Source organism: Moschus berezovskii, chromosome 8 (assembly GCF_049115385.1).
Source record: "Moschus berezovskii isolate FMDL1 chromosome 8, NW_MosBer_1.0, whole genome shotgun sequence".
NCBI lineage: Eukaryota > Metazoa > Chordata > Mammalia > Artiodactyla > Moschidae > Moschus > Moschus berezovskii.
This window is the reverse complement of record NC_142467.1, coordinates 73,301,855-73,328,058: the sequence shown is the minus strand read 5'-3', so window position 1 is coordinate 73,328,058 and position 26,204 is coordinate 73,301,855. Positions and strand designations below refer to the sequence as shown.

The 26,204-nt window shown below is 44.0% G+C and overlaps 1 long non-coding RNA gene and 1 pseudogene across 3 annotated transcripts in view; one reads left to right on the top strand and one right to left on the bottom strand.

Annotated features, from left to right (window-relative positions):
• The window catches only part of LOC148777096 (uncharacterized), a 73,629-nt gene that overhangs the window by 21,138 nt on the left and 26,287 nt on the right, over nucleotides 1–26,204 (bottom strand). The window lies entirely within an intron of this gene.
• Nucleotides 2,077–2,937, top strand: LOC129558884 (heterogeneous nuclear ribonucleoproteins A2/B1 pseudogene; annotated as a pseudogene).

Genomic DNA, 26,204 nt, shown 5'->3' with positions numbered 1-26,204 from the left:
AAGTATGTATTCGGGCTTCCCTGGTGGCTCAGTGGTAAAGAATCTGTCTGCCAATGCAGGAGACGCGGGTTCAATCCCTAGTCTGGAAGATCCCACATGCTGTGGAGCAACTAAGCCCACGCGCCACACCTGTTGAGCCTGTGCTCCAGCGCCCAGGAACCACAACTACTGAGCACACAGGCTGCGGCTCCTGAAGCCTGTGTGCCCTAGAGCCTGCGCTCTGCAGAGACGCCACCATGGCGAGGAGCCATAGCCGCAGAAGCCCGCGCTCCACGCAGCTAGAGGGAAACTCCACACAGCAATGAAGGCCTAGCAAAACAAATAAGTGAAATTACATAAAAAAGAAAACAACAAAAACCACACACACACAAAGAAAAAACAATATGCTCTTTAACAACACACATACATACATATGTGGTAAAACAGGAAGGAAAGCAAGGATTGATAAAAATTCAAGACAGGTTTACCATGGTGGGTGAGGAGGGAGAAGCTTCACAGATACTCTTAGAGCTCCATTTCCTTTTTTCATTTATTTTTAATTGGAGGGTAATTGCTTTACAATACTGTGTCGGTTTCTGCCATACGTCAACGTGAGTCAGCCATAGGTATCCATGTGTCCCCTCCCTCTTGAACGTCCCTCCTGAGTTCCATTTCTTAAGCTGGATATTAAGCACATAAGGGCTCCTTTTATTATTTTTATACCTTATATACACATTTAAACATATACATGTTTTGTACTGATGAAATATATAACCTTCTAATACAAATTTTAATCAAAACAGAAATAAGACTATTGATATCTACAGTAGTTACAAGCAGTGAAGACACTTTTGTCAGTGCTCTGTGAGAGCCAGGGTGAGCACACGTGCAAATTGTGCCTGTGGTCTCAGCATCCTCGCATGCACCCTCTTTTCACTCTCGCAAGTTTTGCTGCTGGGATCTCAGTGATGGCTGCTGTCACCACTGCTTGTCCCAAGATAAACAGAAACGAACAACAAGCTTAGCTAGGACACTATCAATTTTTATTACTTAAAGGGAATCAAAATGAATCAATTGAATTCAAATATTTGAATGGTGAACATTAAAACATAGATTAACTATAAACAAATCTTTCAGTTCAGTTCAGTTCAGTCGCTCAGTCGTGTCCGACTCTCCGCGACCCCATGAATCACAGCACGCCAGGCCTCCCTGTCCATCACCAACTCCCGGAGTTCACTCAAACTCATGTCCATCGAGTCGGTGATGCCATCCAGCCATCTCATTCTCTGTCGTCCCCGTCTCCTCCCACCCCCAATTCTTCCTAGCATCAGACTCTTTTCCAGTGAGTCAACTTGATGCATGAGGTGACCAAAGTATTGGAGTTTCAGCTCCAGCATCAGTCCTTCCAATGAAAACCCAGGATTGATCTCCTTTAGAATGGACTGGTTGGAGCTCCTTGCAGTCTAAGGGACTCTCAAGAGTCTTCTCCAGCACCACAGTTCAAAAGCATCAATTCTTCGCCGTTCAGCTTTCTTCACAGTCCAACTCTCACATCCACACATGACCACGGGAAAAACCATAGCCTTGACTAGACGGACCTTTGTTGGCAAAGTAATGTTTCTGCTTTTTAATATGCTATCTAGGTTGGTCATAACTTTCCTTCCAAGCTTTACTCAACTTCTTTCTAGATAGACAAAAAATACTTACGTAAAGATGATCAAAAAAATTCGCACTTTGACCTGAACCAAGTATCTTGTATGGTAGTGGGAGAGCTAAATGTGACAAATGACTGAGTTGTCCAGCTACATTAATTTTTTTAAAAAGAAAAGGTCTTTGGAAACATTTTAAATATTAAAATAATAAAATTATTTAAAATAATATTAAAATAGACTACTATCTCTAGCAAGCTACTGGTTGCCTTCGTCTCAGGTGTGGGTCACAGGACAGCTCTTGGAACTGGGAGAACGAGTATTCACAAATCAGACCGTTCTGGAAAATTGAAAGGTGCTCAAAGGGTGGCACCAGGTCTTTGTGAAGGTGCTCCTAGAAGGTTTTGTTCCTGGAGCAGTGGAGGTTCTCCCCTCAGATCTGGGGAAAATGGCTGAAGTGATGGAGTCCAAGATCGAGCAAAGTTTCCAAACTGTTACTTCTTGGAGGAAAAAGAAGGAACAAGAACAATTCCGTAAACTCTTTATTGGTGGTTTGACCTCTGAAACCACAGAAGAAAGCCTGAGGAACTACTACAAGCAGTGGGGAAAGCTTCTAAGCTGTGAGATCATAAGGGACCCTGCAAGCAAAAGATCGAGAGGGTTTGGTTTTGTCACCTTTTCATCCATGGCTGAAGTGGATGCTGCCATGGCTGGCAGACCTCATTCTATTGATGGGAAAACAATTATCCCCAAACGTGCTGTCCCAAGAGAGGAATCTGGACAGCGAGGGGTTTTCCTAACTGTGAAGAAGCTGTTTGTTGGTGGAATTGAAGATAAAGAGGAACATCATCTTAGAGATTACTTTGAGAAATATGGAAAAATCAATGTCATTGAGATAATTACTGATAGAGAGTCTGGAAGAAAAAGAGGCTTTGGATTTGTGACTTTTGATGACCATGATCCTGTGGATAAGATTGTGTTGCAGAAAAACCATACCATCAACGGCCATCATGCAGAAGTGAGAAAGGCCTTTTCTCGACCTAAAATGCAACAAGTCCAGGCTTCTAGAAGTGGAAGGGGAGGCAAAGCTGGTTTTGGAGATTATCCTGGTGATGATGGAAATGTTGGACCAGGGTCAGGACGAGGAAGTAGTTTGGAGGACGATCTGATGGATTAAGAAGTGCTCAGTGGACTTGGTCATGGTTATAATAGGTGTGGAGGATGACCAGGAACTGGCAATTTGGGAGTTAGCCCCGGATATGGAGGAGGAGGAGGAGTTTATGGTGGTGGAGGACTTGGATTTGGATAGACAAGAGGATCTTTAGCTTCCTATTTTACATGGACTTGACTGTACAAAGAGGAGAGAATAAGAGCCCAGAGGTAACAGGGCAGCTTTAGGCTATCCAAATAATTAATGAAAACTCTTTTCTCAGTCATGTCATGACTGTGGCAGTGATGTAGCAGAAGACACCAGAACAGATGCAGAGTCATTTGTGAATGGATTGGTATACTTAAGAACATCACCTTACTATGGAGGAAAGAATGAAAAACATTGCTTTTGAGACAGTTTCCCAATTTTTTTGTTTCTTTCAAGTAAGAGGATAGAAGCATCATTTCTTTGATAACATTAATTTTTTAAGTGTCCAGTGACATGTGAACCTGTTTTCAAGATTTTTCTCACAAAGTTTTGAAAAACTGTTTTCTAGGATCATGGTATAATGAGACATTTAAAAAACTGAAGTGTCTTGTAATTAAGAAGTTGTTGTACATTTATGATTTAATAAAGACTTCTAAAGGAAAAACAAAAAAATAATATTAAAATAATAAAATTATTTAAAATAATATTAAAATAACAAAATACTTTTTAAAAAAGAGAATGAGACCTAAGAGACTCATCCACCAAATGTGAAGTGTGGATTTTAGGTGGATCCTTTGGTGGTGGCTCAGACAGTAAAGAATTCACCTGCAATGCGGGACACCCAGGTTCGATCCCTGGGTTGGGAAGATCCCCTGGAGAAGGGAATGGAAACCAACTCCAGTATTCCTGCCTGGAGAATTCCATGGAGAGGAGCTTGGCAGGCTACAGTCCATGGGGTTGCAAAGAGTTGGACACAACTGAGCGACTATCCGTTTCTTTCACTTCTGAATTGAACCAAGCAACTATAAAAATATATTCTTTATAAAATGAGGAAAATGTGAGTAGGGATTGGGTATTAAAAGATACCAAGGTATGATAATGGAACTGTGCTTGGATTTAAAAAACAACTCTTACCCTTTAGAGATGAAGCCTAAAACGTCTGGGAAAATGTTATAATAGCTAGAATTTGTTGTGAAACAATCCAGTGGTGGGAGTGGAGGGGGAGGGATAAAGATGAAATGAGAGTGGTCATGAGATGCTCACTGTAGCTGACTGGTAGGTACAAGGGTACCTTGTTCTCTTTGTCCTTCTCATGCCTGTGAAAATTTTCCATGGGAGAAGGGAAAGATGGGAGAGGAAGAGGGAGGGAGGCAGTAGGGAGGGAGATCCTCCGAACAATGCCTTGTACCTCTCAGCGCAAGAACCCAGCTCATTGGATAGTTTCTGCTGCCCCGCTGCAGGAGATAACATCACTGGCTGGAGAGACCCTCGGGGAGGATGGCCTTGCACACTATGCCATTTCACTGTTCTGTTAGGGCCAAACCTACACGAAGGGCTGCTGTATCAGAATGCATGGTCTGAGCAGGCCCAGGTATCCAACCCTCGTGGGTTTCACAACTTTGGCCCTTCTCAGTCCCAGGAAACCATGCACAAGAAGTGAGCCACTTTCCTTTTTTTAACCTCCTGAAATACCACAGCAGTTCTGAGTTTAGTTGGCCTCGGCCTGCAGTGCCTTGAAGCAGGATTCTGGTCAGTTCAGTCAGTTCAGTTCAGTCGCTCAGTCGTGTCCGACTCTCCGCGACCCCATGAATCACAGCACGCCAGGCCTCCCTGTCCATCACCAACTCCCGGAGTACACTCAAACTCATGTCCACAGAGTCGGTGATGCCATCCAGCCATCTCGTTCTCCGTCGTCCCCTTCTCCTCCCGCCCCCAACCTTTCCCAGCATCAGAGTCTTTTCCAGTGAGTCAACTCGTCGCATGAGGTGGCCAAAGTATTGCAGTTTCAGCTTTAGCATCAGTCCCTCCAATGAACATCCAGGATTGATCTCCTTTAGAATGGACTGGTTGGATCTCCTTGCAGTATAAGGGACTCTCAAGAGTCTTCTCCAACACCACAATTCAAAAGCATCGATTCTTCGGCGATCAGCTTTCTTCACAGTCCAACTCTCACATCCATACATGACCACGGGAAAAACCATTGCCTTGACTAGACGGACCTTGGTCAGCAAAGTAATGTCTCTGCTTTTTAATATACTATCAAGGTTGGTCATAACTTTCCTTCCAAGGAGCAAGCGTCTTTTAATTTCATGGCTGCAATCAGCATCTGCAGTACCAGAGCCTAAAGTCAGCTACACCAGAGACTAAAGTCAGGCCAAGAGCACTGAATATTAGTCATCAGACCAGCAGAGCCAGTGGACAGTGACGAGGCATGGGCCCACTGGCTTTGTAGAAATGAATTCCCACACAAAAAAATGGAAAGTACTGAAATAGGTAAAGTGTTTATTAGGAGGGAGAAGGGTATGGGTGGGTAGACATATGTGTGGGCTCAGAGAAAGAGTCATGCCCTTGTGGTAGTTTGAATCACTTAGATGGAGCGTTTCTTCAGGTTTCCTCTGGTCAGTCATCTTGCTTTGCTTGATTCTGAGTCCATAACTGATTTATCTCGGGGTCCTCCCCTATGTGTGCGCCCATCTCTTAGCCAAGATGGATTCTAGTGAAGAGGCCTATGGGAAGGTTGACATTACCTACTATCGGATGGCGCCTCTCCATTTTGGCTCCCAAGGAGCCTCATGTGTAGTCAGGAAGGTCTCCTTGACCTCGAGAATGAGAAATATGTGGTCTCTCTTTCATCTGGCACAGCTCCTCTCTCGTTCCTGCTATTATCTTCATCCCGGAGCATCTGTCCACAGTGGACAGATTCTAGCTGCTCAGCCTGGAGCCCATCTATCTCCTGCTCAGCCTAGGGCCCATCTATCTCCTCCTCTTGAAAAACAACCAACATTTTCATTACACTCCTTCTGGCACAGCCTGATAGCCCTTGAGAAGGAGTTCAGATTTAACAACAAGAGCCTGGCGCACCCCATGCCCACCCTAGGCCTCTGCATCCTCCTGGGAAGGGGAAAGACATAGTGTGGACTAGGTAGAGATAATCTTTGCTGATTAATTCCTGTTCACCCCCTGTTCTACTTGCCCCAACCAACATATACAAGGAGACATCTCACTATAGAAGTGCCATAATAAAAGTTAAAGAGGGTGGGTGCCTGTGCTACAAGCAAGGGAGACTCCAGGTGCTGAATGGGGGCTGTTCATTCCCACTCCCAGCAAGATCTCGCCATTCATCCACCGGTTTTTACCGCCCCCTTGTGGTCATTTGCTTCCTGTAGACAATCCCGGTTTCCCAGGTGGCGCTAGTGGTAACGAACCCGCCTGCCAACGCAGGAGACCTGAGATGCTGGTTCAAGCCCTTGGTCGGAAAGATCCCCTGGAGGAGGAAATGGCAATCCACCCCAGTATTCGTGCCTGGGAAATCCCACAGACAGAGGAGCCTGGTGGGCTGCAGTCTTGCAGTCGCAGAGCTGGACACTACTGAAGCAACTTAGCATGCAATCCTGCAACCTTGAAATACAGGTTTCCCACCCACACTAAGTCAATCCCCTGCAAACCTTGCATTGGGTTTATCTTCATTAAGGGACAGATATTTCACTCAGTAGTGAGAAAACTTTCTTCCAAAGCAAATAAGAACGTGAGTGTCTTCCAGACAATTTCTTTTCTTCTTTTTTTTCTTTGAATGTGCCCTGCAGTTTCTGGGATCTTAGTTCCCAGACTAGGGATCGAACCTGGGCCCATGGCAGTGAAAGCACCAAGTCTTAACTGGACTGCCAGGGAATTCCCTCTTTCCTTTTCAAAACCTTTACTGGTTGAAAAATTTTAAAACAAAAATTGGAGAGAAAGAAACTTCATGAGGATTTTCCTGGTGGGTCCAGTGGTTAAGAATCCACCTGCGAATGCAGGGGATACGGGTTTGATCCCTGGTCTGGAAAGATCCCACATGCCACAGAGTAACTAAGCCTGTGCACCACAACTCTTGAGCCTGTGCTCTAGAGCCAGGAACCACAACTACTGAGCCCACGTGCTGCAACTACTGAAGCCCATGCGCCTAGAGCCCATGCTCGGCAACAAGAGTTCAGTTCAGTAAGTTCAGTTACGAGAAGCTGGTGCACTGCAATGAAGAGCAGTCCCCACTGGCTGCAACTACAGAAAGCCCACACATAGCAACGAAGACCCAGCACAGCCTAATAAATAAATAAGAAACTTCATGAGATGGCTATAGGGAAAGGGGATCAGGAAAGTATTCCCTGCCTCTATGTGGGTGAAGGAAGCTCGGTAATTCCTGTAAAAAATGATGCCCCTCCAGATGAAACCATGTAACTCAGATTGGGACTTGAACATACGATCTTTTTAACTGTGATCACATCCAGTCCTAGGACTTAATGAAGCTCAATTTCTTGATGTCTCATTGCAGAAAAAATTCAGTGAGAGACAAAGTGACAGGTAAGAAGTGGATTTATTTAGAGAGAAACACACTCCACAGAATGTGGGCCATCAGAAGGTGAAAGGTCCCAGGGTAGGGAGTTGTCAAGTTTTTATAGGAATGGGTAATTTCATAGGCTTAAGAGTGGGAGGTGTATTCCAGCTATTTTGGGGAAGGAGTGGAGATTTCCAGAAATTGGTCCACCATCCACTTTTTGATCTTTCCTGGTAGGGCACCATCATGGTGGGTGTGTCAATTAGCTTGCTGATATGTTACAATGAGCATATGATGAGGCTCAAGATATCAGTTCAGTTCAGTTCAGTCGCTCAGTCGTGTCCGACTCTTTGTGATGTAGTGGAAGCTCAAGTCCGGCTCAAGATATAGTAGAAGTTAACTGCCATTTTGGACCTATTTGGTTCTAATCAGTTTATGTTGTGTCCTCGGGCTATGTCATTTTTTAAAAGTTTGTGCCCTGCCCCCTTCCCTCCTGTTTCATTTCCCCCTCAGAGACTTTAACTTCCATATTCTTATGGGAAGCAGCCCTTGATAGTCTGTCTTCTATAACTGCTTCAAGGCTGAGTAGGGGTGTTGACTTTGCCTTTCAGGGAGTAGAAATCTCTGGATGCCTGATCTACGGGCCCCAGGGAAGGACAGTTCCTTGTTTTAAGTCAGTATGGACTGGAAATCCTTGTACAGCCATCATGTTGGTGTGGAACTGTTGTAACTGCTTCCATAACTTTTCTATGAATCTCCTTGATAATGAAGCACTTTTTGTAAAAACATCCAAGTACAAAAATTACTATCTATAAATAACAAAAGACTTAAAAAGCAAGGTTAAACATCTGATTACAGTGTAATCTATAAAGAAAGTTACAATAACTAGAATTACAAATGATTACATTTAACTCAGCATATCAAATAATTCTAGCGAAATATTTCTCTGAGAGGCCTCAGGGGCCATCTAAAGCATCCCAAAATTAGCTGGAAATCAAAAGAACTTTAATTAAAATTTTATATATGAGAAGTTCTGAAACATTTAGTCAAGTAAGATCATAGATCACTGACAATACTTATTTCTCAACCAAAGTTACCAGAGATCTCAAAAGCAAATACAAATCACTTAAAGACAAACACACACAATCTATTGTCAAAAGCAGCATTGCAGGAATATTTTGGAGGGAGAAACCAAATCCAGTCTTTTCCTAGCCCATTAGAAACAAAATCCATTCATCCAACTAGATTTAATGCAATCTTAGAAAATCCTGATCATGGATAACTCTTTTCAGTATTTTTTTCTTCCTCACACCTTATTTTACTGAAAACATATATGTTACTTTCATTAAAAGTTTTTTTCACATTGAGTTACTTTTCTTACTAACAAATCTGCAATAGATACAATAAAGTCATATTTGAAGAGGTTAAAGTATCTGCCTGCAATGCGGGAGACCAGGGTTTGATCCCTGGGTCGGGAAGATACCCTGGAGAAGGAAATGGCAACCCACTCCAGTATTCTTGCCTGGAGAATCCCATGGATGGAAGAGCCTGACGGGCTACAGTCCACAGGGTCACAAAGAGTCGGTCACAACTGAGCGACTTCACTCACTCACTCAAACCTAGGTACATCTAGTAAACCTAGGTAAAGGTCCGTCTAATCAAAGCTATGGTTTTTCCCGTGGTCATGTATGGATGTGAGAGTTGGACTGTGAAGAAAGCTGATCGTCGAAGAATTGATGCTTTTGAACTGTGGTGTTGGAGAAGACTCTTGAGAGTCCCTTGGACTGCAAGGAGATCCAACCAGTCCATTCTAAAGGAGATCAATCCTGGGTGTTCATTGGAAGGACTGATGCTAAAGCTGAAACTCCAATACTTTGGCCACCTGTTGCGAAGAACTGACTCATTGGAAAAGACCCTGATGCTGGGAAAGATTGAAGGCAGGAGGAGAAGGGAACAACAGAGGATGAGATGGTTGGATGGTATCACTGACTTGAGGGACATGAGTTTGAGCAAGCTCTGGGAGTTGGTGATGGACAGGGAAGTCTAGCGTGCTACAGTCCATAGTGTCACAAAGAGTGACTGAACTGAACTGAAACTAGGTACAACAGAAGTACATACTTAACACTGATGAGTCTAAAGAAATGTCTGTATTAATCAAGCCAACAAGCTTAAATCATCTTAAATATCAGATATCAGTTTGAAACTGAAAGCATTAGTCACTCGTTGTGTCCAACTCTTTGTGACCCCATGGGGTTGGGGTATAGCCCGTCAGGCTCCTCTGTCTATGGAGTTCTCCAGGCAAGAATACAGGAGTGGGTTGCCATTCCCTTCTCCAGGGGATCTTCCTGACCCAGGGATCAAACCTGGGTGTCCCACATTGCAAGCAGTTTCTTTACTGTCTGAGCCACTAGGGAAGTCCTATCAGTTTAGTACTGAATATTTTTCAGATGACATGAACTTGAAATCCATTTTGGCAGATTATTTTCTAAGTATTTATATAAGCACTTAATTTCCTTTAAGTTAATTAGAGTTCTTTTTTTTTTTGCTTAAATATATTTTATTGAAGTATAGTTGACTTTAACAATGTTTCAGGTGCACAGAAAGGTGATTCAGTTATACATATACACATGTTATTACTCAGATTATTTGCCATTATAGGTTATTATGAGATACTGACTACAGTTCCTGTGCTATACAGTAAGCCTTTGTTGCTTGTTGAATATCTATTTTTAATTAGAAATCTAGCACTCTATTCATATTACTAAAAAATTATAGTTAGGCAGAAGTTCATAATTTTTCTGAAATACACACATAGTATTTATGTATACAAAAACTTTTCTACTATGCTTGATAGAGGCTTGAGAAAGAACATCAAAAAAAAAGAGGTGGAGAAATTGGAAAACAAGCTAAATGAAATGGAAGCACTGAATATGAAATAGAAAAAGTGAAACAAACTAGATAAAAGTAAAAGATAATCATATAGTCCAGTTGCTTTTAAACATGGCTGCTCATTACAAACATATGTGAAACTTTGGAGAAAAAAAGCAATACCTGGGCATTTGTACTTTTCAAAAAATTCCAAGATAATTCTGATATGCATCTGGATTTTATAAAGTGATCACAGGTTTTTCTATTAAATGGTTTTGGTAATAAAGAATTCTATTATTTTTGGTAATAAAGAATTCTATTATTTGGTAATAATAGAATTATTATTTTGGTAATAAAGAATTCTATTATTTTTCCATTGACCAATCATAATATAATGGTGTTAAGTGAGTAATAGTTACATAATCCCAATAGTGAAAGATGTTTATCAGTTTTCACAATCAATAGCCAGACAAAAAATAAAAGCTAATTACAATTGCAAGTCATAATGGAAATATGACTAACTTAATGATATAAAATAATTAAATGCAATTGGGGAGGTCAAGCAGAGTGATGTGGTAAGTGGAAGTGCATACATGCACATGTTTTCATCCACCCAGCCAGTCTATATTTTGGTTGGTGCATTTAATCCATTTGTATTTAAGGTGATTATTACGTATGATCCTATTACCATTTTCTAAATTGTTTTGGGATTATTTTCTGTAGGTCTTTTCCTTCTCTTGTGTTTTCTGCTTAGAGAAATTCCTTTAGCATTTGTTGTAAAGCTTGTTTGGTGGTGCTGAATTCTCTTAACTTTTGCTTGTCTGGAAAGCTTTTGATTTCTCATCAGATCTGAAGGAGAGGTAGAGTGTTCTTGGTTGCAGGTTCTTCCCTTTCATCACTTTAAATCTATCATGCCATTCCCTTCTGGTTTGTAGAGTTTCTGTTGAGAAATCAGCAGATAGTCTGATGGGAGATCACTTGTATGCTATTTGTTGTTTTTCCCTTGTTGTTTTTAATGTTTTATCTTTGTCTTTAATTTTTGTCAGTTTGATTACTATGTGTCTCGGTGTGTTCCTCCTTGGGTTCATCCTGCCTGAGACTCTGCTTCCTGGACTTGGTTGACTATTTCCATTCCCATGTTATGGAAGTTTTCAGCTACTAGCTCTTCAAATATCTTCTCAGATTCTTTCTCTCTCTTCTCCTTTGGGGACCCCTATAATGCTAACGTTAGTGCCTTCAATGTTGTCCCAGAGGTCTCCTAGACTGTCTTCACTTCTCTTCACTCTTTTTTCCATATGCTGTTCTGTGGCGGTGATTTCCACCATTCTGTCCTCCAGGCCATTTATCTGTTCTGCCTCAGTTATTGTTCTACTGATTCCTTCTAGTGGAATTTTCTGAAGGTCTGTATGCAGTGAAAATTCGAGCCAAGGCCATGCAGGAAGCCTCGGAAGCCGTCCCCAGTGGTATGTTGTCCGTCCTCGGCCAGCGTCAGTCCAAGTTCGCCGGCGCCTGTCTGGAAGCCCAGGAACACTGCAAGACTCGGGGCATAGAGAACCCCGTGTGCGAGGTGTCCAACTACCTCCTTCCTGACTGCAGGGTGATCTCAGGACACCTGGTGGCTGGTGTTGGTGGGAGCAGCCTTCCTAGAACGCAGTCCGGTGCAGGAGGTGAGACTTAGCTCCACACCTGGGAGCCTGCAGAGCCTAATGGGTGCGCTGCTCAGCCCTGGTCTTGGGAAGTGTTTGAGGGCCAGCGGGTCTGTGCTGGGGCGAGTGCTCCAGAGCGAGGCTGGGTACTGGCCCCGCTCCACCACGTGCTCCAGTGATGAGGGCCGACAGGACCCGGGGCAGATCCCCAGCCCCCAGGAAGGGAGAGGGGCTGAACCAGGTCATCTCCAGGGCCTCCCTGTGACACGCGCCGGCCTCCTCACAGCCCCTCGTCCCCTCGCTTCCTCAGAGGGGCAGCTGTCTCCTGCTGGGTTGCTCTGCTTCTCCTGCGGTGCCTGTTTCTGCCCCCTTTCCTCTGTGCGTCCTTCCACTCACTGCCGACAGCCTTTCTCGGGCAGGCGACACACAGAGGGGTCAACCAGGGCTCCTGCCATCAAAGGAGGGCTGGCTGTGAACGGAAGACTCCAGGTTTCGGGGCACCGTACGGTTCAGGCTGGCTACCAGATGGCCCGAGGAGGCGGCCCCAGGAGGCACTGCGCAGAGGGTGGGGTTGCCAAGAGCAGGGGCACCCCAGGCCGAGAGGTACCCCGAGCAGAAGGGGCAGTTCTGGGCCGTGAGCCTGGCTGGGGCCTGAGGGGTGCAGAAGTCAGGCAGGTGATCCCCTGTCTTGGCTCAGCTCATCCAGTCCTCACGGCCAGTCCTGTGCTCTGAGCAGCGCGGCTTAGCTGCCGGAAGCTGAGGCAGAGAGGCCAGTGCCCGTGATGGTGGAGGCCGGAGGAGGGCTCACGTCTGTTCTCCACTCGACCGTGCTGGGCTGCTCCCCTCAGTAAGGCCTTGCCGGTCAGTGTACAGGGGTCCTTCTGTATCTCCTCTGAATCAGGGAGAGCCAGTGGGTTCCTCCTGGGGCCTTTCTGAGATGACGGGAAGATCAGCTGCAGTGGCCCCAAGCTCTTCATGGAGCTGGCTGTTCATTCCCATGGGTAGCCTTGGAAGGAAGCCTGGAATGGACCAGGATGGGGAGGCGTCTCCCTCTCGGGCTCCCAGACAGGTGGGCATCAGTCCAGGTGGCAACTCCCGGGCTCCCCAGGTTCAGCCTTTTGGTGCTGCGGGAAGTGCTGTAGCAAAAAGAACTCAGGTGTGGGCAGGTCACCCGGGCAGCGGAGCCCTTCCCAACGGTGGATGTGGAACAGCTTGCCCTCTGCTAGACCCAAGCCTGGGCTGAGTGCCAGCCACAGGAGCCTCTGGACCCTGGGATTGTGGCCTTGACTCCTGCAACTCAAGAGCGGTGAGTCCAGAGACTTCCCCCGGAAAGACTTAGACCCCAGCACTGATGCGCAGAAGGCAATGACAAGCCACTCCAGTACTCTTGCCTGGAAAATCCCATGGATGGAGGAGCCTGGTAGGCTGCAGTCTGTGGGGTTGCTAAGGGTCGGACACGACTGAGCGACTTCACTTTCACTTTCACACATTGGAGAAGGAAATGGCAACCCACTCCAGCGTTCTTGCCTGGAGAATCCCAGGGACGGGGGAGCCTGGTGGGCTTCCATCTATGGGGTCACACAGAGTCGGACACGACTGAAGTGACTTAGCAGCAGCAGCAGCAGCAGTGTATTATACAGGCTTTCCTTGTAGCTCAGTCAGTAAAGAATCTGCCTGCAATGCAGGAGACCCGGGTTTGATTCCTGGGTTGGGAAGATCTCCTGGAGAAGGAAATGGCAACCCACTCCAGTATTCTTGCCTGGAGAATCCATGGACAGAGGAGCCTGGTAGGTTCCCAGTCCATGGGGTCACAAGAGTCAGAAACAACTTAGTGACTAAACCACCACCTCCAGTGTATTATACATCTCTGTTTGTTAGTTCAATTCTTCTAGGTGTTTGGTAGCCTTTTCTTGCATCTTCTCCATTGTTTTCCTGAGATCCTGGATCATCTTCACTATCATTTTTCTGAACTCTTTTTTTTCCTGGAAGTTTGCCTATCTCCACTTCATTTAGTTGTTTTTCTGGGGTTTTATCTTGTCCCTTCATCTGGGATATAACTTTCTGCTTTCTCATCATGATCAAATTTCTGTAATACATTTTTGTTTTAGGACTGTGGGACTGTGCTTCTTGCTTCTTCTGTCTGTCCTCTGATGGATGAGGCTAAGAGCCTTGTGTAAGCTTCCTGATGGGAGGGACTGGCATGGGAAAAACTTGGTCTTGCTCTGGTGGGCAAGGTCTTGCTCAGTAAATCTTTAACCTAATTATCTGCTGATGGGTGGGGTTGCACTCCTTCCCTGGTGGTTGTTTGGCCTGAGGTGACCCACCCCTGGGGTGTACAGGCCCTACGGTAGGGTTAATGGTGAACTCCAAGAGGGCTTATGCCAAAGGGAACTTTCTCAACCTGAGGCTGCCAGTGCCCCCATCCCTGTGGTGAGCCCCTGCTGACCCACACCTCCACAGGAGACCCTCCAACACGAGCAGGTAGTTTTGGTTCAATTGCCTATAGGGTCATTGCACCTTTTCTCTGGATCTTGGTGCATACATGATTTTGCTTGTGCTCTCCAAGACTGAGTCTCTTTTTCCCCCAGTCCTGTGGATGTCCTGTAATCAAATCCTGTTGGCCTTCAAGGCCAGATTCCCTAGGTATTCCCAGTTCCTTTGTCAGATTCCCCAGCTGGGAAGCCCAATGTGTGGTTCAGAATCTTCACGAAAGTGGAATTTCTTTGATATTATTCTTCTTCGGTTTGTGGGTCACCCACCAGGAGGGCGTGGGATTTGATTTCATTCTATTTTAGGCCCCTCCTACCATCTCGCTTTGACTTCTTTGTCTTTGGACATAGGATATCTTTTTGTGGTGGGTTCCAGCGTCCTCCTGTCAATGGTTATTCAATAGCTAGTTGCAATTTTGGTGTTCTTTCAGGAGGAGATGAGTCATGTCTTTCTACTTCACTATCTTGAACCAGTACGATTGAGTTCTTTTACAAATTAATTTCTGCCAACACTATACAACACATATACAGACACACAAGAACACACAAATACAGTGGTCTCATAATTCCATTTCAAAACTTGAGCCCTGAGTCAGGTACAGCAATGTAAAACTTATTAGTTTACAAAAGAGTTTGGATTAAAATTGGATTTCTGGCAGATGGAACAAATCAAGCTCACTTGACTAGATGGCTAAACTTTTTATTGATGTTTACAGAAAAGACACTTCAGTTCAGTTCAGTTCAGTTCAGTCGCTCAGTTGTGTCCGACTCTCTGTGACCCCATGAATCACAGCACGCCAGGCCTCCCTGTCCATCACCAACTCCCGGAGTTCACTCAAACTCATGTCCACAGAGTCGGTGATGCCATCCAGCCATCTCATTCTCTGTCGTCCCCTTCTCCTCCCGCCCCCAACCTTTCCCAGCATCAGTCTTTTCCAGTGAGTCAACTTGTCACACGAGGTGGCCAAAGTATTGGAGCTTCAGCTTTAGCATCAGTCCTTCCAATGAACACCCAGGGTTGATCTCCTTCAGAATGGACTGACTGGATCTCCTTGCAGTACAAGGGACTCCCAAGAGTCTTCTCCAACCCCACGGTTCAAAAGCATCAATTCTTCGGCGATCAGCTTTCTTCACAGTCCAACTCTCATATCCATACATGACCACGGGAAAAACCATAGCCTTGACTAGATGGACCTTTGTTGGCAAAGTAATGTCTCTGCTTTTTAATATACTATCAAGGTTGGTCATAACTTTCCTTCCAAGGAGTAAGCATCTTGGATTTCTATTTATCCTTGACAAGTCAATTTCTAAATTATTTATCCTCTTTTCAAAATTTGCACTTTAGGAAGAAGGCAGAGATAAGGTTCCTGAGAAGACCAGAAAGGACATTTGCATTTCAAAGGTACAGGTAAGTTTCTTTGCAGTTCAGTTTAGTTCAGTTCAGTCACTGTGTTGTGTAGGATTCTTTGCGACCCCATGGACTGCAGCACACCATGCTTCCCTGTCCATCACCAACTCCTGGAGCTTATTCAAACTCATATCCATCGAGTGGGTGATGCCATCCAACCATCTCATCTTCTGTTGTCCCCTTCTCCTCCTGCCTTCAATCTTTCCCAGCATCAGGGTCTTTTCCAGGGAGTCAGATCTTCACATCAGGTGGCCAAAGTATTGGAGCTTCAGCTTCAGTATCAGTTCTTCCAATGGATATTCAGGACTGATTTCCTTTAGGATTGACTGGTTTGTTTCCCCTTTGTTTAATCTTTACAAGCCTCTTAAGATAAAGAGGGAAGGTTTGGGGAGTGGTAAAAGGATTGGTGGGCTTTGGATTACTTTTGAAGCCACACCTCTGGTCCTATAAAGACTAGATTTGAAAAACAAGGACAGTTTTTTTTCCAAAAAATTTTTTCTTTTTCAAAGAACTTCATGGCTACCGCAATATTTAAGGACTAACATACCCATTACCTGTGTTGGAATGTTTTACTTTTCCCCATTTAGTTTAGGGCAGAAGGACTCCCCGCAAAATTCTTGAAAGTGAAAGTCGCTCAGTTGTGTCCAGCTGTTTGTGACCCCATGGACTATACAGTCTATGGAATTCTCCAGACCAGAATACTAGAGTGGGTAGCCTTTCCCTTCTCCAGGGGATCTCCCAACTCAGGGATCAAACTCAGATCATCCACATTGCAGGCGGATTCTTTAACAGCTGAGCCACAAGGGAAGCCCAAATATCAGCTATGACTAGTTTAGCTGGACCAGCGGCCTCCCATTTTGGTAATCAAGTTACAAACATTTTTGAGGATTTTTTCCCAGGTATAAAAAATGTGTGCCTTATATTTAGACACTCCAGAACTCTTTTTACTTAGTAACTGTTGGCTGGATTTCTTTAGCCAAGCTAGGAACTTCCACATTCCAGGGTCTACTAAGGCTTTTTTCTAGCTTCAGTTTTATCTGTTCCTTTTCCTTTTCTGTAGGGCTTCCCTGGTGGCTCAGCTGATAGAATCTACCTTCAATGCGTGAGACCTGGGTTCGACCCCTGGGTTGGGATGATTCCCCTGGAGAAGGGAAAGGCTACCCACTCCAGTATTCTGGCCTGGAGAATTCCATGGACCATAGTCCATGGGTTCGCAGAGAGCTGGACACGATTGAGTGACTTTCACTTCCACTTCACTTTCTCTTTCTATTAGAATCATTTGGTGATGAAGGTGGTTCCCTTGCCCCTCAAGAAACAGAGTGGCCCCTAACTTAGTCTCTTCCCATTAAAGGCGAAACAGGAGGGAAGGGGGCAAGGCACAACTTTTGAAAGAATGACATAGCCTGAAGACACAACCGATTAGAATCAAATGGGTCCATGATGGCAGACAAGTCAACTTCTGACTATACCTTGATCCTCAATCAGCAAGCTAAAGGACACACCCAGAGGCACCATGACAGTTCCAAGTTGACCAAAAGGTGAGTGGTGGCCCAATTCCTGGAAAACTCCACCCCTTCCCCAATATAGGTGGAATAATCCTTCCACTCAGTTGTGTTCAGTTGCTCAGTCACATCCAACTCTTTTTGTCCCCATGGACTGCAGCACACCAGATTTATGCTGGCCTACTCATTAGCCTATGAAATTACCCAGCCCATAAACGCTAACCACACCACATTTTGGGGCAGCTCTTGCCCTCTGCAATGACCCACACTCTTGTCTGTGGAGTGTTTCTCTCTGAATAAATCCACTTCTTACCTATCACTTTGTCTCTCACTGAATTCTTTCTGTGATGAGAAATAAAGAACCTGAGCTTCATTAGGTCCTGAAACCAGGTCTATGATCTCAGTTGGAAGATTGTGGGTTTGGGCTGGGTTGGAGTTCCACACATATGGGTTCAAGTCCCAAGCAGTTTGCTCAAACTCATGTCCATTGAGTCGGTGATGCCATTCAACCATCTCATCCTCTGTCACCCCCTTCTCTTCTTGCCCTCAATCTTTCCTGGTATCAGGGTCTTTTCCAATGAGTTGGCTCTTTGTATTAGGTGGCAAAGGTATTGGAGCTTCAGCATCAGTCCTTTGAATGAATGTTCAGGGTTGATTTCCTTTAGGATTGATTGGTTTGATTTTGCAGTCTAAGTGACTCTCAAGAAGTTTTCTCCACCACAATTTGAAAGCATCAGTTCTTCAGCTCTCAGCCTCCTTTATGGTCCAACTCTCACATCACATACATACATGACTACTGGAAAAACCATAGCTTTGACTATACAGACTTTTGTTGGCAAAGTGATGTCTCTGCTTCATTAGTTTTACATTCTTTCAAATTTAGTTTTAAATTTAAGACCGTGAATTTTAAATCATAACTAGGCTCAAACACAGCTTTATTAATCAAAATAGGAACTATTCCAATCAATATATTTTTGCTAATGAGAAATAAGTTTGTTTATCCCTGTAGCATAAAATCCCATGCTTTAGGATTCAACAAACTCTTGGAAAGCATTTTCTGCATCCTGCTGGTTGTGGAAGTGTTTTCCCTGCAAAAAGTTGTCAAGATACTTGAAGAAGTGGTAGTCAGTTGGTGAGAGGTGAGGTGAATATGACAGATGAGGCAAAACTTCATAGTCCAATTTGTTCAACTTTTGAAGCATTGGTTGTATGATGTGCAGTTGGGCATTGTCGTAGAGAAGAATTGGGCCCTTTCTGTTGATCAGTGCTGGTTGCAGATGTTGCAGTTTTTGGTACATCTCATCAATTTGCTGAGCATACTTCTCAGATGTAATGGTTATGCTGGGCTTCAGAAAGCTGTAATGGATCAGACAGGCAGCAGATCACCAATCAGTGACCATGATCCTTTTTTTGGTGCAAGTTTGGCTTTGGGAAGTGGGTCCAACCACTGAGCTGATTGTGCAAATTTACTTTTTGTTTCAATGTCACAATCCCATTGTGAAATGGTTCACTGTTGTTGCATAGAATAAGAGATGACACTTCAAAATGACGATTTCTTTTAATTTGCGGTCAGCTCATGAGGCCTTCACTTATCAAGTTTTTTCACCTTTCCAATTTGCTTCAAATGCCAAAAGACCGTAGAATGGTCGATGTTGAGTTCTTTGGCAACTTTTTGTGTAGTTGTAAGAGGATCAGCTTCAATGATTGTCTTAGTTGGTCATTGTCAACTTCCAATGGCCAGCCACTGCACTCCTCATCTTCAAGGCTCTCGTCTCCTTTGCAGAACTTCTTGGGCCACCACTGCACTGTATGTTTCATTAGCAGTTCCTGGGTCAAATGTGTTGCTGTTGTTGTGAGTTGTCTGCTCTGCTTTATGATCCATTTTTGAACTTGAATTAAAAATCACTCAAATTTGCTTCTTGTCTAACATCATTCCTATAGTCTAAAATAAATATAAAATAAACAGCAAGTAATGTCATTAGCAAAAAAACATAAAGCAAGAAATGTGAATTAAAATGATGCATAATATAACCACATTTACTTAAGAACGCATTCCAGGGGAGATTTAAAGATGGCGGACAAGTAGGTGTACATGGAGTATATCTCTCTCCATGGATACATCAGGAATACACCTTCAGACACAGAAGTGCATGCAGAACACCAGCTGAGAACAGACAGGAGTGCCTGACCAGGGGAAAATAATATATAGAAGCACACAAAACTCGGTAGGATGAAGGAACTAGGGAGAAGAACAGGAGTGTTAATAGGACTGGACCTGCCCTTGGTGGGTGGGGGAACAGAAGCAGGGGTCTGACCCCACATCAGGACAATTATCTGAGTCAGAGGAGAAACATTTAAGGCTGAGAGTGAAACAGCTGATCTGTGGCAGCCTAAATGGAATGAGAATCAGATAGTTCTTGCCACAGCCATACATACCCTGGACAAGGATGAGGGTCCCTTGGAAGGCACAGTGGCTGGGAACTGAAGTTTAGCAATTGAGGAGTAATCCCAGGGTGAAGGCTACTGTTGACTGCAGAGAGACAGATTGAAGGGATGTGAGGGAGGAGACTGTGGTGGGAAATGCCTGTGAAGGAAAGCCAGGCAGGGATGGAAGCAAGGCGATACTGCTGAGTCCTGCATGGGTGTGGTGGAGGGGGCTATCACCATAGCTTCTCTTGCCCCAAACTCCAGGATCAGCAGCTGTTCAGTCTAACGCACTGAACTAGTTGGACCCCACCCAGGGTGCCCTTTTAAGTGCCTGATGCGCCTATCTAGAGTAGGACCCCAGCGAGGGGGAGCCCCTCTATGTGCCTGATGTGCTGAACAACAGAGAAGGACCCCAGGCAAGGGAGCCCTCTAAGTGCCTGAACAGGTGGAACTACGGAGAAAGACTGGCCAAAGAGGCCTTCTAATCACCACCTAACGAAGGCTCGAAAAAAGACTCTGAGAGGACCATAGCTCCTGCGGCAGAGGCAGTCTGTGTCCCTGTACACTTGGTGCCACCAGGGTCCTCGCAAGACAAGCAGCTGCACCACCTTCATGCTCAACTCTCACAGAGGCAGAGCTGCCACAGGCAAAAAAAAATCTTGCGTCTATGCATGCAGGGTCGCTTCAGTTGTGTCCAACTCTTTCCGACCCTGTACACTGTGGCCTGCCAGGCTTCTCAGTCAGGGGGATTCTCCAGGCAGGAACACTGGAGTGTACTGGCCAATTCTGGTCGTCATACCCTTCTAGAGTACTGTATTTCCTGCTGCCCTAGCTGCCAACTCCCTTGAGTACCTGGTGTTGCCAAAACCCAAGCAACTGCACCACCTCCATACTTGGCCCTCATGGGGCCAAACCCAAGTCCTCTAGGGCAGCCTCAGGAGCAAACCCCAGTGGATGACCCACATGCAGAGGTGGAAATAAAACCACAATTGAAACCCAGGGGCCATGTGGCTAAGGAAGAAGACCCAAAACCTTCCCAACAACTGTACAAGCTTCAGATTAAATCCACAGGATCAACTAGGTAGATTCTGTGTCTATGGAATAAATAAAAGGACATTGAGAGCTCCCACAAAAGAAAATGCACTAGTTCTGATAGCTATGGACGTTGGAAGCAAGAACACACAGGAGTAGGACCAGAATAGAATCTGAGCTGCCCCCACAACAGGTCCAGAGATCAGCACAGTGTTGGAGGGCATCCTAGGGAGGTGAGGTGGACTGTGACTCCCAGCGAGGGAAAGGACTCTGACAGCAGTGACTCAATAAAAATATTTATTATTCCTATGTTTTGACTTGTTCCATAGATTCTTTTGGATTTTTTTCTTTTCCTCCCCCTTTTTCTCCCCTTCCTGTTGTAGTTGTCAATTTTATTGGCACTATGAAATCTAATTAAGCTTTTGAGCTTTTTTTTTTCCTTGTCATATTTTTTACTGTTGTTATAAACCTCTGCCTCTATATTGGACTTTGAAGTTCTGTGGAGTTTTCCTTTTTTTTTCTTTTTAAATTTTTAAACCTATTATTACTTTTCCTACATTTATTCCTTTGTTTGCTTTTCCTATTGCTCTTTTCCCCTTGCAGTTAATCTTTAATGTATATAAATCTTCTTTATCTACCTCTGTTTAACCTTGCATATCTATTCTTTCTTTCCTTTCCTCTCAACATATTTGTTAGTTTTATTTTCATTGCTTTATTCCCCAATTGGCACGTTGCTTTAGTTTTGTTTTCATGTTTGTGCTTTAGTTAGCTTTGTTCTTAACTGGTAAATATAATTTTTGGTTTCCTTTGTTGCCAAGTCAATCTGTTGTACTTTATTTCTGTTGGACTATTTTGACTTTGCTTATGGGTGTATATGCATATGTGTATATTCCATTATTTTAATTATTATTTGCCTGATTTTGTAACCTCCATTTGTCTGGGGTTCATCTTTGGTTTTTCACTTTGGGGTATTTGTTTTAAGCTCACTTAATGCCATAACAAACCATTTGTGGAAACTTCGTTCCTGACCAGAGATCAAGCCCTGAGCCTTTGGAGTGGGAGCACTGACTCCAAGACCCTAGACTACCAGAGTGAGAACTCACACAAAGGAAATCACTTGAATACAAGACCTGGCATCACCCAACCACCAGTAGCACCCTGTGAAGGACACCTTATCCAAACAACAAACAAAACAAAAATACAAACCCAGTCATCAGCAGACAGGGTTACCACCTCACTCAGCCTTGCCTATCAGAGGAAAAACAAACAAACAAAAAACTTAGCACAAATCTCACCTTATATGAAGTTTACACAAACCACCAGACCAAACTTAGGAGGGCAGAAACCAAAAGGAAGAAAGAATTCAACCTTGAAGCCTGGGTAAAGGAGACCTCAAATACATCAAGTTTAAAAAAAAATAATGAAAAGGCGGAGAAATACTACACAAATGAAGTAACAAATTAGAAACACAAAAGTCCAAATAAATAAAGAGGAAATAGGCAAACTACCTGAAAAAGAATTTGGAATAATGATAGTAAAGATTATCAAAAACCTTGAAAACAAAATGGAGAAAATGCAAGAATCAATTAACAAAGACCTAGAAGAATTAAAGAATAAACATACAGGGACAAACAACACAATTATTGAAATTAAAAATACTCTGAAAGGAGTCAATAGCCGAATATCTGAAGCAGAAGAATGAGTCAGTGAGTTGGAAGATAAAATGGTGGAAATAACTTCTGAAGAGCAGAATAACGTAAAAAGAATGAAAAGAACTCAGGATAATGTCAGAGACCTCTGGGATAATATAAAATACACCAACACTTGAATTATAGGGGCCCCAGAAGAGGAAGAGAAAAAGAAAGGGTATGAGAAATTTTTTGAAGAGATTATAGTTGAAAATTTCCCCAATATGGAAAAGAAGTCAATCAAGTCCAAGAGGCACAAAGAGTCCCATACAGGATAAACACAAGGAGAAACACGCCAAGACACATACTAATCAAACTAACAAAGACTAAACACAAAGAAAGAATATTAAAAACAGCAAGGGAAAAGCGACAAGTAACATACAAGGGAAACCCCATACGTTTAACAGCTGATTTTTCAGCAGAAACTCTGCAGGCCAGAACGGAATGGCAGTATGCATTTAAAGTACTGAAAGGGAAAAATCTACAACCAAGATTACTGTACCCAACAAGGATCTCATTCACAACTGATGGAGAAATAAAAAGCTTTTCAGACAAGCAGAGGTTAAGAGAATTCTGTACCACCAAATCAGCTTTACAACAAATGTTAAAAGGACTTACATAGTTAAGAAATACAAGAGAAGGAAAAAGATCTACAAAATCAACCCCAAACAATTAAGAAAATGGCAATCAGTCAGTTCAGTCGCTCAGTCGTGTCCGACTCTTTGGGACCCCCAAAATCACAGCACGCCAGGCCTCCCTGTCCATCACCAACTCCCGGAGTTCACTCAAAACTCATGTCCATTGAGTCGGTGATGCCATCCAGCCATCTCATTCTCTGTCGCCCCCTTCTCCTCCCACCCCCAATCCTTCCCAAGATCAGACTCTTTTCCAGTGAGTCAACTCGTCGCATGAGGTGGCCAAAGTATTGCAGTTTCAGCTTTAGCATCAGTCCTTCCATGAACACCCAGGATTGATCTCCTTTAGAATAGACTGGTTGGATCTCCTTGCAGTCCAAGGGACACTCAAGAGTCTTCTCTAGCACCACAGTTCAAAAGCATTGATTCTTCGGCGATCAGCTTTCTTCACAGTCCAACTCTCACATCCATACATGACCACGGGAAAAACCATAGCCTTGACTAGATGGACCTTTGTTGGCAAAGTAATGTCTCTGCTTTTTAATATACTATCTAGGTTGGTCATAACTTTCCTTCCAAGGAGTAAGTGTCTTTTAATTTCATGGCTGCAATCAGCATCTGCAGTGATTTTGGAGCCCCCAAAAATAAAGTCTGAGACTGTTTCCACTGTTTCCCCATCTATTTCCCATGAAGTGATGGGACCAGATGCCATGATCTTTGTTTTCTGAATGTTGAGCTTCAAGCCAACCTTTTCACTCTCCTCTTTCACTTTCATCAAGAGGCTTTTGAGTTCCTCTTCACTTTCTGCCATCAGGGTGGTGTCATCTGCATATCTGAGGTTATTGATATTTCTCCCAGCAATCTTGATTCCAGCTTGTGCTTCTTCCAGCCCAGCATTCCTCATGATGTACTCTGCATATAAGTTAAATAAGCAGGGTGACAATATACAACTTTGACGTACTGCTTTTCCTATTTGGAACCAGTCGGTTGTTCCATGTACAGTTCTGACTGTTGCTTCCTGACCTGCATACAGGTTCCTCAAAAGGCAGGTCAGGTGGTCTGGTATTCCCATCTTTTTCAGAATTTTCCACAGTTTATTGTGATCCACACAGTCAAAGGCTTTGGCATAGTCAATGAAGCAGAAATAGATGTTTTTCTGGAATCTCTTGCTTTCTCCATGATCCAGTGGATGTTGGCAATTTGATCTCTGGTGCCTCTGCCTTTTCTAAAACCTGCTCGAACATCTGGAAGTTCACGGTTCACATATTGCTGAAGCCTGGCTTGGAGAATTTTGAGCATGACTTTACTAGCGTGTGAGATGAGTGCAATTGTGCGGTAGTTTGAGCATTCTTTGGCATTGCCTTTCTTTGGGATTGGAATGAAGACTGACCTTTTCCAGTCCTATGGCCACTGCTGAGTTTTCCAAATTTGCTGGCATATTGAGTGCACCAATTTCATAGCATCATCTTTCAAGATGGAATATTACTCAACCTTAAAAAGGAATGCCTTTGAGTGAGTTCTAATGAGGTTGATGAACCTAGAACCTATTATACAGAGTGAAGTAAGTCAGAAAGATAAATATTGTATTCTCATGCATATATACTCCGGGAGTTGGTGATGGACAGGGAGGCCTGGCGTGCTGTGATTTATGGGGTCGCGGAGAGTCGGACAGGAATTTGATGTATGGGTCAGGAAACCCAAAGAGGGGCTCTATGTAAACCTGGAGAGGTGGGATGGGGAGGGAGATGGGAGGAGGGTTCAGGAGGGAGGGGATATATGTATACCTGTGGCTGATTCACGTTGAGGTTGGACACGACTGAGCGACTGAACTGAACTGAACTGATGGCTGATTCATGTTGAGGTTTGACAGAAAAACAACAAAATTCTGTAAAGCAATTATCCTTCAATAAAAAAAAAAAACTTAAAAAAAAATAACATATTCCAATATCAAACAGCAAATTTCTATGTTGCAAAGCCACAATTACTTTTGCACCAACCTAAATACACACAAGAGGATGTTGGGGAGACAAGAGCTCCGCAAATATTGTCCTGCAGGGGGTGCTTTCCATTCAGGGACCTGCAACTGCCTTGGGGGTGGAGGTGGGGTAGATGTTGTTTTCACAACCTGAGGCAATCCTACATGGTATGTCATTTGGTGTGCATCCACTTATTAAAACGTTTGCTTTGCTGTAAACAGTCCCAGAGAGCTCAAGCAAATAGCAGTCCTTTAAAATCACAAGATGATATCTACCCAGATATCTGTACCCTACACAGATAGAGAACTGTTTCAGAAATACCACCCCCAATTCCCCCTTTCAACAAGCCTCCCAAGCAAAGGTCAGGGTTTCTGGTCACTTCTTTTTAGTCTGAGAAAATGTCCCATCATTGATAAGAAAGTTACATAAGCGAGTGTGGTTGGTTATATTGTATGTAATTGGCTGTAATTTCTATCTGCTTTCTGTTTAAGGTTTGCTTCTTTAAAAAATGTTTTTTTCTATTTAACTTTGCTTTTTGAATATGTAAAATATTTTCATGATTCAGAAATCAAAACTATATGAAAACGTTAGGCGAGCACTGATCAAAACTGCCTGCCCTGGCCAGGCCTGAGAGTAACCACCTGCATGAGTTATCTTAGGAGGTCGGATATGGAACTAACCGACTACTGGAAGAATTCAGGGAAGGTCAAAAGGAGGGAGGAAAAAACGAGAGGAGATGCCAGTCCTTATGTCCTACCAACCTCCCAGAATTCTCGCTGAAATCCATCTTGGTTGAGTAATACACACATCACCAGGAAGGACCCTGAGTAAGAACGATTGGTCAGACACAACCTGGACACTAACCCATTACCATAAAACCTGAGACTGCAAGCCACACGGCAGAGCAGTTCTCCTCGGTTGCTTTACCCTCCTCCTCTCCATCCAGATGTCTTGTCTTGGTAAAGTCTCTTGCTTTGTCAGCACGTGTGTCTCCTCAGACAATTCCTTTCCAAGGAATTCCAAATGTTGGACAAGAGTCTACTCAAGGCCCCTTTCTGCAACAAATGGCAGCTCAGGTGGGACCTCTTCTTTGTTATGACTGGCATCCTGACCACTCAGGGTGCTTGGGGACCACTTCGCCTGCAGACGGACGAGGCCCAGCAGCCACAGCTGGGGTCCTTTTGTCTGTGTTCCCCTCCTTACACAGACAGCAGACCAGAGTGACGTGACTGGGTATGG